At 35.9% G+C, this 13,398-nt stretch overlaps 1 pseudogene; it reads right to left on the bottom strand.

Moving 5' to 3' along the window:
* Positions 1 to 402: 402 nt before the first annotated feature.
* LOC123817579 overlaps positions 403 to 13,398 on the bottom strand; it is a 37,094-nt pseudogene continuing 24,098 nt past the window's right edge.

Raw genomic sequence — 13,398 nt, 5'->3', positions numbered from 1 at the left:
TTTTTGGGTAATATGGCCATTTTAACTATATTGATTGTTCCTGTCTATGAACGTGGGTTATCTTTCTTTCCATTTCTTTGTGCCTTCCTCAATCTCTCTTATTGTCTTGTAGTTTTTAGTGTATAGGTTGGTCACTTCCTTTGTTAAGTTTATTCCTAAGCATTTTATCCTTTTTGTTGCAATTGCAAACAGAATTTTTTTTTCATTTCTTTTTCTGAAATTTCACTGTTAGTATATAGAAATGCAATGATTTTGTTTTTTTTCCTCCAAATCTGAGAAAGGCCCAGTGGTGTATACAATTTGGAAGATATTTCAAATTTGGCCCTGAAGGTCCCTCCTGAGGGAGAGTAGTTCTCAGCTGCCCACTACTCCTGGGGTAAAAGCCCCATGCCTCTGTGCAGATTAGGTTACCTGGACAGCCAAGCGGGGATAGGACAGACCTTTGCAGCCTAGGCTGGACCTGGCCTGGTTCTCGGGATCACTCTCCGCTGCCTGGAGCTCTGCAGGTAGGCAGTGCTGGGTCTTGGTGATAGGAGTGGCGCTTGGGGCTTCTTTGCCTGTCAGAGTTTCCTCTTGACTCTTGCGACTGTGTGTAGCACAGATGCGGATGCCTTGAGAGAGGACATCTGCTGGACTAGCAGGGGGCCCTAGACTTCCTGCGGAAGGCTTTGGTCAGCTTCTCCCGGAATGCCACCTCTTCCTCAGACCCGGCCCAGCCCCTTGCCTAGGCAGGGCAGTCTGAGCAGCCAGCCGGAGAGGTCCAGGTTGCTGACAGTGGTTACAGTGACTGTGTGGTTGGGTGGTTGCCTTGCACTGATTCCAACTTCGCCATCACTGGCCGTTCCAGTTCCTCACCTCCTCCCTCACCTTCTTGCTCTCTTTCTGCCAACCTCGGTAAGTGCTCCTAGCGACTCTCCTCCTGGAGCTTCTCTGCTCCTGCTTGAGCCACTGCTGATCTTCTCCTCAGCTGCCTTCTTCCGCTCTGCCTTGCACCTTGGAAGCCAGTCAGATACTCGCACCGCTTTTCCTCATGGGAGCTGAGCCTGAGGCGTGGTGGTCCCCATCTCACTTCTTCTTGTTGCCGCCCATAGCTGGGAGGCCTGCCCGGGTTCCCACTTGATCAATACAAGAAATGCAATGGATTTTTGCACACTGATTTTGTATCTTGCAACTTTATTGTATTGGTTTATTGTTTCTAACAGTTTTTTGGATGGAGTCTTTAGGGTTTTCTATATAAAGAATCATGTAATCTGTGAAAATTGACAAGTTTACTTTTACATTCCCAATTTGCCTTTTATTTCTTTTTCTTGTCCGATTGGTCTGTCTAGGACTTCCAGTACTGTGTTGAATTACAGTGGTGAGACTGGACATCCCTGTCTTGATCCTGAAATTAGAGGAAAAGCTTTCACTTTTTCACCATTGAGTATGATATTAGCTGAGGGTTTGTGATATATGGCCTTTATTGTGTTGAGGTACTTTGCTTCTATACTCATTCTATTGAGTGTTTTAATAATAAATGGATGTTGTATCCTGTCAGATGCTTTTTCTGCATCTATTGATATGATTATATAATTTTTGTTAGTACAGTGTATTACATTGATTTATTTGCATATGTTGAGCCATCTTTGTGCCCCTGGAATGAACCCCACTTAATTGTGATGTATTATTTTTTTAATGTATTGTTGTATTCTATTTGCTGGTATTTTTTAAATGGTTTTTGTACCCATATTCATCAGAGATGCTGGTCCATAGTTTTCTTTTTTTGTGTTATCCTTACCAGGTTTGGTAGTAGGATTATGTTGACCTCCTAAAATGTGTTAGGAAGCATTGCCTCTTCTTCACATTTTTGGAAAAGTTTGAGAAGGATAGGTATCCAATCTTCTTTAAATGCTTGTTATAATTCACTAGTGAAGCTATCTGGTCCTGGGCTTTTAACTTTTGGGGAAATGTTTGACAGTTGTTTCAACTTCCTCACTGCTGATTGGTCTAGTTAAATTTTCCAGGTCTTTGTGATTCAATCTAGGGAGGTTATATATTTGTTGGAACTTATCCATTTCTTCTAGGTTATTGAATTTGGTGTCATATAGTCTTTCATAGTATTCTTGTATGATCCTTTGTATTTTTTTGGTGTCTGTGGTAACTTCTCTTTCATTTTTTATTTTGTTTGAATCTTTTCTCTTTTTTCCTTAGTGAGTCTAGCCAGAGGTTACGCAATTTTATTAATCTCTTCAAAGAACCAGCTCTTTGTTGCGTTAATTTTTCGTATATTTTTTTTGTTCTCTATTTCATTTAATTCTGCTCTAATTTTTTTTTTCAGTCTTTACTTGAGGATGCCTGTGGATTCTAGAGAGAGAGGAGGAAGACAGAGAGAGAGGGAGAAACATTGATGTGAGAGAGAAACATCAACTGGTTGCCTCCCTTATGTACCTGCAACCAAGGTATATGCCCTGACTGTCAATCAAACCCATGACCTTTTGGTATATGGGACGTTGCTCCAACTAACTGAGCAACCTGGCCAGGGCTGCTCTAATTTTCCTTATTTCCTTTATTCTGCTGACTTTGGGCTCCTTTTGTTCCTTTTTTATAGTTGTTTAAGACACAATGTTAAGTTATTTACTTGGAATTTTTCTTGTCTCTTGATATAGGCCTCTAATGATATAAACACCCCTCTTATTACCATTTTTGCTGCATCCCAAAAGTTTTGATATGATGTATTGTCATTCTCATTTGCTTTTATATATCATTTTATCTCACTTTTTATTTCTTCCTTGACCCAGTTTTTTAGTAGCTTGTCATTTAATCTCCACATATTTGTGTGTTTTTTTCCACTTCCTTTGGCAGTTGATTTTTAAATTCCAAGCATTGTGGTCAGAGAATATGCTTGGTATCACTTAATATTTTTGAGGTGCTCATGATGTAAAACCTTTCAAAATACTTTATAAGACTTTCCTAGTCAGGTAATTTTAATATGTATACATATTAAAGAAAAGTGTGGTCTTCATTTATAGTTTAATTTTTCAAAACTACTCATAGATAACCCACAAGATGGCATAATGGTGACACTAGTTGTAGCTTGTTGCAGTTATCAAGATGGTGTTAAACCATGCTGCTGAAAGACAAGTTTTAGGTAAACATTTTGACTGAATGACTATGAGCTATGAGTTTTTTTTTAGCGATCATTTTAAAATCAGAAAGTGTTTGTCATTTGAGATATTGTGGAAATGTGAGATGCTACTTAAGTAATATTTCTATTTAGTTCAAGACTCTCTAAGCCACCCTTCTTTCATATTTTTGTTTCTTACACATTCATATATATATAGACAATCAGTCATCTACACATGTACATAAATGTCAGCTTGAAAATGTCTTGTAAATATTTAGGAAAATCAGACATACCTATTTGTAGAAAAGTTGCAAATAGATTGACTTCATATATATGTGTATATATATATATAAATAAATGACTGGCACTTAATATCTTTTTTATACAACAGAAATAAGAATGAGGACTGGGAATACTAGGTTAAAGTCAAATATTAAAGCTGTATTCAAGTCCTTTACTATCACCATTTGAGGGTAACCTAATGGAAGGTAAACAGCCAATATCCTGCCTAGTATAGATATTTAGGGTTAGTGATCACAGGAGGGAAAAATCACATTAAAATCAGCTTGGAGTTGTCATGACAACATGCTTCAAATAAGAGAAATGGGAGGAATAAGAGCTGTTTCACAGATATCACTATCTTTCAATGAAGTTTTTCTTCTCATTTGGGAGTCTAATATCTAGGGTACTTAATTTTTTGGTATTTTTTATTGAAATATATCAGGAAAGTGTACAGACTATAAGTACATATCTTGAAGAATTTTCACAAGCAGAACACACCTATGCATCTAGCAACCAGACCAAGAAACCGAACCTATCAGCACCCTAGAAGTTTACTTTAACCAAGAAATTTACCTCTTTGTCCATAATAGTACTGGTTCTGGGGTCAAACTGCATTTGCTACAAGAACCTTAAGTGACTTTCCTGCACAGCACAAAATCTTTAGACCCACAACAAACATCATACTTAATGGTAAGAGATTGATTGGTTTTCTCCCTCAAATGAGGAACATGAAAAGTTTGCCCACTTTTACCACTGCTATTCAACATTATATCAAAAATTTTAGCCATAGCAATTGGAAAAGAAAAAGAGATAAAAATTATTCAAATTGGAAAGGAAGAGGTAAAATCATGTTTATTCACAAGTGACATATTATATATATATATGTGTGTGTGTGTGTATAAAACATATATATAAAACATATATATCTCCAGAGAATCTTAAGAAAGCTAGTATAATAGAGAAAATAAATGAATTTAGTAAAGTTGCAGAATATAAGATCAACACACAGAATTCAGTAGTGTGTCTGTACACCAGCAGTGAGCAGTCTAAATAGGAAATTCCATTTCATTTACTATTTAATTTATAATAGCATCTAAGAATTATACTTGTAGATAAACTTAACCAAGGAAGTAAAAGACTTATACACATTCTCTTTGTTACAAGTGAGTCACAAAGGACAGCCCATACTCAAGAGGAGAGAAGAATTAGGCTTCACCTTTTGAAAGGAGAACTGTCAAAAAATTTGTGAACATATTTTGATAAATTCCACCATTACTGGAAAAGAGCATGAGGAAGTACTCTGGTATGCAGAAAATGTTCTATCTTCATCTGGGTAGTGATAACACAGATGGGAAATATGTTATGTTTGTGCACATGTGTGCATGTGTGTATGTGTGAGTTTTCACTGAATACAGTGTTCAAGGTTTGTGGTCCTTAATACATTATACCTAACAAATTTTCAAGTTTTAAAGTCTGCTGATACTTTCATGCAGTAGTTATGTTTAAACATTCACCCTTAATACCTGTATTCTGTTACTATTTAATCTAAATTTTGAACATAATTTTACAGGGGAAAATATTACCCACATGTATGTATGATATGTAAAGGAAGTGATATAATATTTTGTAGTTTTTTAATTTATTCAAAATCTTTAAGAAACACTTAACTCTTAAAGGATGACAAAATGGCTTTGTATTTGGGAAATTAGGAAATTTCTGTTGTATGTATGATCTCTTAGCTATAACTCTACTGAAATGTGATTTCTAACTGTAGAGGCTGTTGGAATCAGCTTGGGAGAAGTGGGTCCTGTAGATTTTTCTATGATAGTTATACAACATAGTAAAGATACATTCTATACCAAAGCCCTTGAATTATTTGAAGCTAAAGAACTTCAATGGACCCTCACACTGCTGACCTACCCGAATAATACACTGGTGGGGGATTGGTGAGTACTTAATGATAGTTTATTTCTGGTAACATTAACTTAATCTGACATTCAAGGAAAGTGACACTTAACATAAATTAACATTTCCAATAACTTTAAAGCTTTCTCTTTTATGTTACCATACTTTTCTTTTTTAAAATTATTGTTTATTTATTTTATTAATTTTTATTTTTGTTCAAGTACAGTTGTCTGCCTTTTCCTCCTACCTCTCCCCTCCACCCCAGCCATCCTTACCTACCTCCCCTGATTTTACCAGCCCCCTTGGTTTTGTCCATGTGCCCTTTATAGTTATTCCTGTAAACCCTCCCCCCTCCCCCCCCCCATTATCCTCTCTACCTCCCCTCTGGTTACTGTTAGTTTGTTCTTACTTTCAATGTCTCTGGTTATATTTTGCTTGTTTGTTTTGTTGATTAGGTTCCACTTAAAGGTGAGATTATATGGTATTTGTCTTTCACTGCCTAGCTTATTTCACTTAGCATAATGCTCTCCAGTTCCATCCATGCCATCTCAGCTCCTTCTTTCTTTCTGCTGCATAGTATTCCATCATGTAAATGTATGCTATACTTTTCTTTCAGTCTCAAGTATTTTAATGAAAATTGTTACTGTATTTTTATTAATGAACAAAATTACTGAAACCCTACTATGTACCAGGCATTTGATATAGTGATGAATATACTGGACAAGGTCCATGTAAAATTCTAGTGAGAACAGACTAGACAAATAGATAATAAGAAAATTGCCAGCTGGTTCTACAGAGGACATTAAGATAGGGGAATGCAAAGTGGGATATTTGGGGCATTTGTCAAAATCAAATGTGCCATTCTTTTCAGCTGGACTATCTGATCCTTTTAAAATAAGTCATAGAGCAGAAATTTCATAACTCAAAAATGTTTAATATAATCAAAAGTTTTCTTTTACCCATTTAGTCTCTGCAAAACAAAATTGAAACACATAATAATTTCAGCTTGCTGGTTATGAGGTTACTTTTGGTTTCTTTCTCCCCACTGCTTCCCATTTATCTGTTTATTTATTTTTTAATATATTTGAGCACCTCATCACTATTTTGGGAGTATGAGTTCAAAGAGTTTTTGCCCACAATCTGTCTAAGGTCAGTAGGTGTTTTGCATCTGTTTCCTTCCAAACCCTTCCTCCCTTTTCTTGGGGAATAAGTGACTGACCATAATGTCTACCTGCCATGTTTTCATTGTTGATTTAATGGATGTGTATCTTTCTCTCTTTTGTTGTTACAATAAATAGGCTGGCATGTTTTCCTCCCACATTTTATTATAAAAATTTTCAAACATAGAGCAAGGTTGAAAGAAATTTACAATAACACCCATATACTTACCACTTAGACTATAACTAGGTTCTACCATTAATATTTTACTACTATCCTTGCTTTGTCATATCTAGCCATCCTTCTGTCTATTTATTAATTCACCTCATCTTAAAAATGTACTTTAAAGTATATCTGGCACAATTTTTGAAGAGATTTTCCACAAAAATTTGCACACATTGTTTCATTTGTTACACAATAATTATTGTTCGCAATTATTGTTTTCTAAAAAGGTTCACACATATATTAGTTTGACTTAAACTTGAGAGACCTAGGGAAACATAGGTACAATTTGTTGTCCCTATGTTTTTGTAAGAGGGAAAATATCATTACATGTTTGCAGCCACTCAGGTCTACGTAGGGATGTTGACCTAGGATTTCTTACAACAGCTGATCATGGAAGGCTATGCTGAGGAAATGGCATCTTGCTGATCTGAATGATCAGGAATCATCTGCAAGATGATTAGGGACAAAACATTCCAGATGGGGAACATCTGGAGTGGAAATAAGCTTGGTGTGTTTGAGAAACAGAAAGAAAACTAGTGTGGAAAAAGATGGTATGAAACAAAATTAGAAAGGTAGGACTAATTATAATATAGACATTTGGATTTTATTTGAAATGTGTGAGGAAGCCATGGAGTTTTAAGCAAAGTACTGTCAAGATGCTGCTTATGGTTTAACTTGGCTTTTGTATGGCAAATGGACTGTGTTAGGGCAAAAGTGGAAACTGGAAGCCCTATTATGAAACTGTTGCTGTAGTCCCAAGGACAAATGATGGTGACCTTGAGTAGGGTGGCAGTAATGTAGATGAGATGGAAAATGGATGGAATCAGGGTATATTTTTAATGTACAGACAGCAGGACTTGCTGACTAATTGGATATAGAGGAGCAGGGGAACAGAGAGGAGTAAAGGCTAAGTCCAAGTTTAGGATTTAGCTAAATCCTAAATACTTTTAGAAACCTAAAAGGAATTTGGCCTGTATTTGATAGCTGACCATCATTTACAGTATCAGTCTTCATGACATTTTTATTTTTTTGGTTAGCTGTTCTATTTTCAATGCTCTTGTATTGCAGCCATTCTTTTCTTTATTTTTGCAAAAGAGAAGGTCCTTCTGTATTTTATTAGAGTCCTTTTATGCCTCATGTCATCATTCTCAGGTAGCTTCTGGTCACAATAAGTGTGCACTTGCTGTTTATTTAAAATTGTTCTAGACAATAATTTATCATTTGGAGGGAAATATTTGTATTTCTTGGAAAAATATTATCAAAATGTTCTGTCATTGTCATCATTCATTGTGTTATTTTGCTTATTTTTATGAGTCCTTTCAAATTTTGCTGTTCCTGGACAGCAACACAATTATAGTGGGAGATTTTAACACCCTACTATCAAAAATGGACAGATCTTCCAAACAAAATATCAACAAAGATATTGTGGCATTGAACAATACTCTTGATGAAATGGACTTTACTGATATATACAGAGCCCTCCATTCAAAAGCAGCTAAATATACATTCTTTTCCAATGTACATGAAACATTTTCAAAGAAGACCACATGATAGGACACAAAACAAGCCTCAAGAATTTCAAGAAAATTGAAATCATACCAACCATTTTCTCAGACCACAAGGGACTGAAGCTAGAAACCAAACCCAAGGAAAAAACCCAAAACACTCAAAATCATGGAGATTAAATAGCATGCTATTAAACAATGAGTGGGTCAAGAATGATATTAGGGAAGAAATCAAAAGGTTTCTGTAAACAAATGAAAACGAACTCACAACAACCCAAAACTTGTGGGACACAGCCAAGGCAGTCCTGAGAGGGAAGTTCATAGCGATACAGGCCCACCTAAAAAAGACAGAAACATTCCAAACAAACAACCTAACCCTACGTCTACAAGAACTCAAGGAACAACAACAAAGACAGCCCAGAGCAAGCAGAAGGAAGGAAATAACCAAGATCAGAGCAGAATTAAATGACATAGAGACTAAAAGCACAATTCTAAGGATCAATGAATCCAAGAGCTGGTTCTTTGAAAAGATAAACAAAATCCACAAGCCTTTAAGCAGACTCGTCAAGAAAAAAAGAGAGAAGACCCAAATAAACACAATCAGAAATGAAAGAGGAGAGATTATAACAGATACCACAGAAATACAAAGGAGTGTAAGAAATTACTACAAAGAACTGTATGCCAAGAAATTTGAAAACCTAGGTGAAATGGACCAATTTCTAGAAAAATATAATCTTCCAAAACTCGATGAAAAAGAAGCAGAAAGCCTGAACAGACCAATAACAACAAAAGAAATTGAAGCAGTAATCAAAAAATTCCCAACACATAAAAGCCCTGGACCAGATGGTTTCACAGGAGAATTCCACAAAGCATTTAAGGAAGAGCTAATGCCTATCCTTCACAGACTATTCCAAAAAATCCAAAAAAATGGGAGTTTCCCAAGCTCTTTTTATGAGGCCAACATCATCCTAATTCCAAAAACAGATAAAGACACAACAAAGAAAGAAAACTTCAGGCCAATATCACTGATGAACATTGACGCTAAAATCCCCAACAAAATACTGGCAAACCACATCCAACAATACATTAAAAAGATCATACACCATGAACAAGTTGGATTCATTCCAGGGATGCAAGGATGGTTCAATATTCGCAAATCAGTAAATGTAATACATCACATAAACAAAAGCAAAGACAAAAACCACATGATCATATCAATTGATGCAGAAAAAGCATTTGATAAGGCACAGCACCCATTCATGATAAAAACACTCGGCAAAGTGGGAATACAGGGAGCATTCCTCAACATAATAAAGGCCATATATGAGAGACCTACAGCCAACATCATACTCAATGGGCAAAAATTAAAATCTTTTCCACTAAGATCAGGAACAAGACAAGGCTGTCCACTTTCACCACTTCTATTCAATATAGTACTGGAAGTTTTAGCCCACAGCAATCAGACAAGAAAAAGAAATAAAAGGCATTCAAATCGGAAAGGAGGAAACAAAACTGTCACTGTTTGCAGATGACATGATAGTATACATAGAAAATACTATAGACTCCACCAAAAAACTGCCTGACCTAATAAATGAATTTGGCAAAACAGCGGAATACAAAGTCAATATCCAGAAATCAAAGGCATTTCTGTACACCAACAATGAAACAGCAGAAGCAGAGATAAAGGAAAAAATCCCATTTGAAATAGCAAAAAGAAAAATAAAATATCTGGGAATAAACTTAACCAAAGAGGTAAAAGACCTGTATTCAGAAACCTACATAACACTCAGGAAAGAAATCAAGGAAGACACAAACAAATGGAAACATATACCGTGTTCATGGATTGGAAGAATTAATATCATCAAAATGTCCATACTACCCAAAGCAATTTACACATTCAATGCAATTCCTATTAAAGTACCAAGGGCATATTTCACAGACATAGAACAAAAACTTCAAAAATTTATATAGAACCATAAATGACCCCGAATAGCTGCTGCAATTTTGAGAAAGAAGAGTAAAGTAGGAGGGATCACAATACCTGACACTAAACTATACTACAAGGCCACTGTAATCAAAACAGCCTGGTACTGGCATAAAAACAGGCACATAGACCAATGGAACAGAACAGAGAGTGCAGAAATAAACCCAAGTCTCTACAGTCAATTAATATTTGACAAAGAGGGGAAAAGCACAAAATGGAGTAGAAATAGCCTCTTCAACAAATGGTGTTGGGAGAACTGGACAGCCACGTGCAAAAAAATGAAACTTGAACACCAACTTACACCATATACAAAAATAAATTCAAGGTGCATAAAAGACTTAAATATAAAATGTTACACCATTAAAGTCCTAGAGGAGAACGTAGGTAGGAAAATCTCAGATATTTCACACAGAAACTTTTTTAGTGACTTGTCCCCTAGAGCAAGGGACATAAAGGAAAGAATAAACAAATGGGACCTCATCAAAATTAAAAGCTTCTGCACAGCTAAAGAAAACAGTATCAAAATTAAAAGAGAACCAACTGTATGGGAAAACATATTTGCCAATGACACCTCAGACAAGGGTTTAATCTCCAAAATATATAAAGAACTTACACGACTGCACTCTAAGAAGACAAGGAACCCAATTAAAAAGTGGGCAAAGAACTTGAACAGACACTTCTCCAAGGAGGACATACAGAAGATTCAAAGACACATGAAACAATGTTCAATATTGCTAGCTATCAGAGAGATGCAAATTAAAACCACAATAAGATACTACTTCACACCAGTCAGAATGGCCATCATAAACAAAGCAACAAACAACAAGTGTTGGAGAGGTTGTGGAGAAAAGGGAACCCTAGTGCACTGTTGGTGGGAATGCAGACTGGTACAACCACTATGGAGAGCAGTATGGAACTTCCTCAGAAAACTAAAAATGGATCTGCCTTTTGACCCTGCAATTCCACTGCTGGGACTCTATCCTAAGAACACTAAAACACCAATACAAAAGAACCTATGCATCCCAATGTTCATAACAGCACAATTTACAATAGCTAGATGCTTGAAGCAACCAAGATGCCCATCAGTGAATGAATGGATCAAAAAACTATGGTACATTTACACAATGGAATTTTATGCAGCAGAAAGAAAGAAGGAGCTCCTACCCTTTGCAACAGCCTGGATGGAGCTGGAAAACATGCTAAGCGAAACAAGCCAGGCAGTGAAAGACAAATACCATATGATCTCACCTTTAACAGGAACCTAAACAACAAAACAAAGAAACAAGCAAAATATAACCAAAGACACTGAAATAGAGGACAGGCTGACAGTGACCACAGGGGAGAGTAGAGGGAATTTCAGGGGACAGTGGGAAGGGTTCACGGGAACAAACTTAAAGGACACATGGTCAAAAACTAGGGGGACGGTGGTAATGGGAGGAAAGTGAGGGGGGTGGGAGGGGGGGTTGGACTGGGAGTAAAAGGAGAAAACTGTATTTGAACAATGATTAAAATAAAGTTTTAAAAAAATTTTGCTGTTCCAATGCTTAGTAACTCTAGCTTACAGAAAGAATATTTTAAAACCTTTGATAATTTTGTCTGGGATAGAGTAGAATTTTAATTATGTAAAATTTTATAATGTAAAATTTTCCTAATGATATGCATTTTAATTTCTCTCACTGGAGATTGTTTAATACTTATAAATAATAGTTGATATACTTTCTCAGCTTTTGAATCATATCTGTTTTTCAGTATCAAAGTGAAGTTAGCTGTTTGAAAAACATTTTAGCCAGAAAGACTGGTCATAGTTTCTGGGAGATTTACAGGACAACAACTGATCCCATGTTGATTTGTATATACCTGTTTAGGACATTGAGGAAAAAGGTCTCTCAAATAATAACTGTTTAGTGAATATCCACAATTCTAGAACAGTTCCTCTTGCTGTGGAATAGGAATATCAAATTGCTTAAATAGTGTTATACTAACATTTAACCTTTTTTGAAATAATTCCAACTGTATTTCCTGTATCCAAGGGATTTGTACTTTTAATATGGTAGTGTGGAAAAACTGAGAGATATAGGTGTACTAGAGAAGTGATGATTGATTTGGGGAAAGGAGGAGTTCTCACTACGGGCCTTTTTTTCTCATAAATAAAAAACCCTGACTCTGATTTCATAAAAGCCATTGCTCTAGGGTGTGTTTATTACATATTGAAATCAACAAGCAAGTATTTATTTCCACAGCAAGCTTAAGTATTACAACACCCGTAGTGACGTGTAAGATGACCTATAGATTTCTCCTTTTTTCCCTGTTGACATCATAACAAGATTCCACCCAAAGTACTCTGAAGGATATTTAAGACCTCTTGTTTCTCGTTTAGTATAAATGTTCCTATTTAATATTTTCTTTTCATGAAGTGACTGAAAAATGTACAATTCAGTTTTCACCAATTTAATGTATCATAAATACAATTTTGGTCTTAGTGAAATTAGTGGTAATATAAACTATTAATAAAACTAGTCATGTAACCTGTAAGCACTATAGTTATAACATTTTAGACTCTTATTTCATCTTTAACTCAATTCTGTGTGGCAAATTTTGACTGGTTTTGTACATAAGACAGATGAGGCAGAGAGTTTGTAATCTGTATAATTTACTGGTCATGAGGTGAGAGTAAATTCATCCTCTGCTGTCTAGGCCAGTGATTTTTTTACCTAATCAATCTGCCTGTCATGTAAACATAAATGTATTTTAAATTTAAAAGGTAGCCATGGCCTCCAGATTTAATTTTAACTATATTTAATTTTATTTGGAAACAGAGTTGTTTATGTTTAGGTATTTGTTTTCAATGGGAAAGATAAAATGTATTTCTGATGATCTTATCTATATTTTCTGGTTAGTTTTTTCTAGTTTTTAGATGTACCCAGATTTCACAGAAGAAGCCCTTAAAGGATTTGGATGATAAGACTGTGGATTCCTCAAGGTGAAAACCATGATATTTGGATAAATGTCACTCTGACCTCTGCCCTGGCTGGCGTAGCTCAGTGGATTGAGCGTGGGCTGAGAACTGGGGTGTCGCAGGTTCGATTCCTGGTCCGGGGCACATGCCTGGGTTGCGGGCCATGACCCCTGGCAACCGCACATTGATGTTTCTCTCTCTCTCTTTCTCCTTCCCTTCCCTCTCTGAAAATAAATAAATAAAATCTTTAAAATACAAATAAAAAAAAAAAGACACTGAC

Source organism: Phyllostomus hastatus, unplaced genomic scaffold (assembly GCF_019186645.2).
Source record: "Phyllostomus hastatus isolate PE091 unplaced genomic scaffold, TTU_PhHast_1.1 phas_contig_113, whole genome shotgun sequence".
Classification (NCBI taxonomy): domain Eukaryota; kingdom Metazoa; phylum Chordata; class Mammalia; order Chiroptera; family Phyllostomidae; genus Phyllostomus; species Phyllostomus hastatus.
Note: the sequence above shows the minus strand (reverse complement) of the source record. Positions and strands in the feature narration are given on the sequence as shown.